Source organism: Saimiri boliviensis, chromosome 17, assembly GCF_048565385.1.
Source record: "Saimiri boliviensis isolate mSaiBol1 chromosome 17, mSaiBol1.pri, whole genome shotgun sequence".
Classification (NCBI taxonomy): Eukaryota; Metazoa; Chordata; class Mammalia; order Primates; family Cebidae; genus Saimiri; species Saimiri boliviensis.
The window spans coordinates 63,551,449-63,556,434 of record NC_133465.1 but is presented as its reverse complement, the minus strand read 5'-3'; the positions used below and the strand labels follow the sequence as shown (position 1 = coordinate 63,556,434).

The window sequence follows — 4,986 nt, the reverse complement described above, 5'->3', positions numbered from 1 at the left end:
ACAGCCTGTTCGATTACGGAAGCAGAAAAAGACAGACCAGGTGCCCAGTCCAGCTTTATTCCTGAAGTTCTGCAACACACGGGCCTTGAAAGGCCCCAAACGGTTCAGGACAGGGAGCACAGTGTACTAGCCGCGGTGAAGAGGTCAGCCAGCTGGCCTGGTGCAGCTCAATGCTGAATGGTGGGAGGGGCAGGTGTGGAGGACCCAGGCCACGTGGGGTGGTGTACAGGAAGCATGGTTCATCTTAACCGTTCAGCAGCAGTCCTGCCTGCCAGGACTCAGTGGTTTTTGGCTGGAGAATGACAGGCTAAGATCTCAGCTCCTGCAGCACCTACCCCTGGAGCCTGGAGGGCAGGGCTCCGCGAACCTGGAACCGGCCAGACCAGGCCTGTAGGTAGAGGCTGGCAGGTTTCTGTGTATTCTCCTCCACTCCTCTTTTAGGGCAGCGGCCCTCTCTGGACTGGAATTTGTTTCAGGCATCCCTTCAGGCTGTGTGATTAATGCTCAGTGGAAGCCTGAGAGGGCACAGGGTGAGAGCAAGGACAGCAGGACTGCCTCCCTCCCGGCCCTGACGGACAGGCGGGGCTGGCAGGCTGTGTTGCCGCTTCTGCTGGTGGTGATCACATCTGAGGAGCTTGGAACCCAGAAAATGCAATGAGTCCATCTGGAAAACTGTGGGCTGAAGCACCTCCCAGGTGACGGTCTTCCTAACAGAGTATTCGGGGCCCCTTTTCGTCTACCTGCTCTTTTACTTCCGAGTGCCCTTCATCTGTGGCCACAAATATGACTTCACATCCAGCCGGCACACGGTGGTGCACCTCGCCTGCATCTGCCACTCAATTCCACTACGTCAAGCGCCTGCTGGAGACGCTCTTCGTGCACCGTTTCTCCCATGGCACCATGTCTTTGCACAACATCTTCAAGAATTGCATCTGCTACTGGGGCTTTGCTGCGTGGATGGCCTATTACATCAACCACCCTCTCTACACGCCCCCTACCTACGGTACTCAGCAGGTAAAGCTGGCACTCGCCATCTTTGTGATTTGCCAGCTCAGCAACTTCTCCATCCACGTGGCCCTGCGTGACCTGCGGCCCGCTGGGTCCAAGACGCGGAAGATCCCATACCCCACCAAGAACCCCTTCACGTGGCTTTTCCTGCTGGTGTCCTGCCCCAACTATACCTACGAGGTGGGATCCTGGATCGGCTTCGCCATCATGACGCAGTGTCTCCCAGTGGCCCTGTTCTCCCTGGTGGGCTTCACCCAGATGACCATCTGGGCCAAGGGCAAACACCGCAGCTACCTGAAGGAGTTCCGGGACTACCCACCCCTGCGCATGCCCATCATCCCCTTCCTGCTCGGAGTGCTCACCCCTGCCTGGGCTCAGCCCCCATCCCGGGGGCATCCCAGGGTAGGGGCGGGGCTCACAGCTCTCCAGCACCTGGAATAAAACCCACCTGCCCCAGTTGGGGGGGGGGAAGCTTTTTCCTACTGGAACAGAAGACTGCTGCTGGGTCAGGCCACCCCTCGGAGCTAAGTCCTGTACTCTGGGGTGCTGCCTGAATCCACTAAAAAGAGAGCACTGATGAAATAAAACTACATGGTCAACAACAACAACAACAACAACAACAAAAGCCCTCCCAAAACGCACAGTCTAGCACAGGGATAGGCTTGGGGGAGTGGGAGTCAACTCAGATCCCTCCAATGTGCTTGGCTATCCTGGCCAGTTAACTCCATACGCTATTGTTAATGATGTTAGTGTATGCTGTGAAGCACCGGAAGTTTTTAAAATGACGTATCATTTTATTCATTCAGGAAGTGCTGTTTGGGTACCTACCACGTGCCAGGCACCGTTCTGGTCTTGGAGGACACAGTAATGAGCAAACAAGTCCTTTACTCTGAAAATTACCTTCCAGAAAGGGAGAGCAAACATCCCACTGCCTCCAGATCACGTATAATCTAATTTCAGGATGCAGGAGTATCAGGAAGAACCAGGCAGGGAAGGGGCTAGAGCCGAGACCTGAGTTAAGCTAAGGAGTGAGTCAGGCAAAAACACAGGGAAAAGTGTTCCAGGCAGAGGGAATTGTCAATGCGAAGGTCGTGAGTTTGGGAAGAGCTTGGTGTGTCTGAGGAACACGGGAACAGAGTGGGCTGTCTGGAGGCAGTGGGAGAGGAGGTACAGAAATCAGCAGGGGACAGGCCACACAGAGTGTAGAGGACATGGAAAGTCTTCGGCTGTCATTGAGTCAAGAAGAAGCCCTTGGAGGAGAGAAATGGAGCTTGAGCCCATGGGCAATTTTGGAGTTTTTCTGTAGAGGAACAGAGAGATGTGGTACTGGCCAGAGACGGGAAGTGATTGTTGCTTTTTTTTTTTTTCTTTTTAAAGAGAGAGCTATTAATGCATGTTTTTGAGTTGGTGGAAATGGCCCAGGGGAGAGGAAGACAATGATGACGCCAGAGAGAGGGGGACAATTATAGTAGAAAGCTCTGCGTAGACGAGAAGAGCCAGGAACAGCCCACGTGCTCCTGCAGCCTGTTCCAGGAACCTGTCTGGTTTCCTGCTGGCATCTGCACAACGTCCCCGTTTGGAGGGTGACCACGTACTGAGGTTTTCGTGGGATGATTCCCAATAATGCCTTTTTCCTGGTGTAATTATGGAGAATTTTCATAACTGTCCCAGTTTGGACAATAAGTGGTCATTCTATGACGTAGGTACTTTTTTCTTTTTTTTTGATACAGGGTCTCTCTCTGATGTCCAGGCTGGAGTGCAGTGGTGCAATCTCAGCTCATTGCGACTTCCACCTCCCAGCTTTACTTCATCCTCCTGCCTCAGCCTCCCGAGTAGCTAGGACTGCAGGTGGGCACCACCACACTGGGCTGGTTTTTTGTATTTTTGATAGAGATAGGGTTTCACCATGTTGCCCAGGGTGGTCTCAAACTCCTGAGCTCAAGCAATCCCTCCCAAAGTGCTGAGATTCCAGGCATGAGCCGCCACACCCACCAACTGTAACACCCATTTTACAGATGAGAATACTGAGGCTTAGGGAAGTAAAGAGGCCCAAGGCTGGACAGCTAGTACATAAAACAAGGCCTGAGACTACCAGTCCTTGACCCTGAACCCCCATGGGTGGAAGTTTGGTTCTGAGCACAACAACAGATACAAGAAGCAGAAATGAATCCCTCTAACCGCATGAAAGGATCAAGTCATAGCTGAGCATAGGGTAGGGCAATAGAATCTCCTCCCAGAATCACATATGGCAGCCAGGCATATGTGATTATAGGCTCACACCTATAATCCCGGCACTTTGGGAGTCCAAGGCAGGTGGATCACCTGAAGTCAGGAGTTCCGGACCAGCCTGAACAGCATGGTGAAACCCCATCTCTACTAAAAATACAAAAATTAGCCAGGCGTGGTGGCAGGCGCCTGTAATCCCAGAATACTCGGGAGGCTGAGGGAGGAGAATTGCTTGAACTTGGGAGGGGGAGGTTGCAGCCATCTGAGATGGTGCCACTGCACTCCAGCCTGGACGACAGAGATTCCATCTCAAAATAATAATAATAAAGAAAACAAAAATCACACATGGCATGAAACCAACTCTGCTTTTCTTTGGCAAGGGCCATAGGGCAAATAATTTGGTTATAAAGAGGTTAGTGGGGCTTTGGAGCTCTTCCAGGGCTGCCTGATTTTCAGTGTTAGCCTGTCTTGTCTGATGCCTGCACCTGTTACGTCTTGCTCAGCTGACTGGTGACCATGTGGCTTGACCATGTTTCCAAATTCTAACGACAAGAACTAGAACAGGTTCAAGGCCATGGCAAACTGCTCATAGACCCATAAATGCAGCCATGACTCTCCTGCACCCGGAGTAGACATAACTATCCATCATGGCATCTTTCCAGCTTAGCTGGGAATGTGCTACAGAATGCTTTTTTTTTTTTTTTAAAGGACGAAGTCTTAAAAAAGCTGGTTGCCAGGCTGGAGTGCAGTGGCACGATCTCAGCTCACTGCAACCTCTGTCTCCCAGGTTAAAGAGATTCTACTGCTTCAGCCACCCGAATAGCTGGGACTTACAGGTACATACCACCACACCCAACTATTTTTTTTTTTCCTGTATTTTTACTAGAGCCAGGTTTTACTATGTTGGCCAGGATGATCTCGATCTCTTGACCTTGTGATCTGCCTGCCTCAGCTTCCCAAAGTGCTGGGATTACAGGCGTGAGCCACTGTGCCCGGCCTGCAGAGTCCTTAACACAGTGTTCCTGTCAATTACTCTCCAAGTCAAACCTGGTCTTGAAAAGAACCCCCTGGCCATACTTTGTTTAGGTAAAGTTTTTCCTTTACGTAGGGAGATGGAGTAAAATCTCTAAAGGTGCAATCCTAGCATTTATTTTGTGCCCTGTATCCACCTGTGCTTATACGATCCATTCCAAAACCAGTGTCCTATTCTCGTTGATGAGATGAGTTAAACACATTCTCTCTCCCCTTTAGAAGGCACGTATTTTGCTGTGAGAATCAGCCGTCATGACAACCTTCATTTTGACACCAGACCAGCTATTTTCCTTTTCCTGAAATGTTTAAAGTAGATTGCCACCTCTTCTCTCTTTCTTTTCCTCTGTTACTATTTCTACAGCAGTAAATCACAGATCAAGGTTTAGGTACGTGGTCAGATGGCTTCCCGCAAATTAGCGATGCAAACTGTGATATCAACCAACGACCTTGGTTAAATTTACTTGTAAAAAAAATCAATGGAAAAAAGTGAAAGAAAAAAATACAGCCAATTCTTTTTAAGTGTAAACTATGTTTGCTGGGTATTTGAGTAGTTTTTATTCCTGTTTGTTGCCTCCCTAATATCCATCAGGTATGTAATATATCAGGCTGCTGGGTATTTTAGTAATTATTACTTCTGTTTATTGTCTAATATCTATCAGGTATGCAGTGTATCAGGCTGCTGGGTATTTTTGTAATATTACTCCTGTTTGTTGCCTCCCT

The 4,986-nt window shown here is 49.7% G+C and overlaps 1 pseudogene; it reads left to right on the top strand.

Moving 5' to 3' along the window:
* The first annotated feature begins 713 nt into the window (after positions 1–713).
* LOC120366828 (very-long-chain enoyl-CoA reductase pseudogene) lies at positions 714–1,479 on the top strand (annotated as a pseudogene).
* The last annotated feature ends 3,507 nt before the right edge of the window (positions 1,480–4,986 follow it).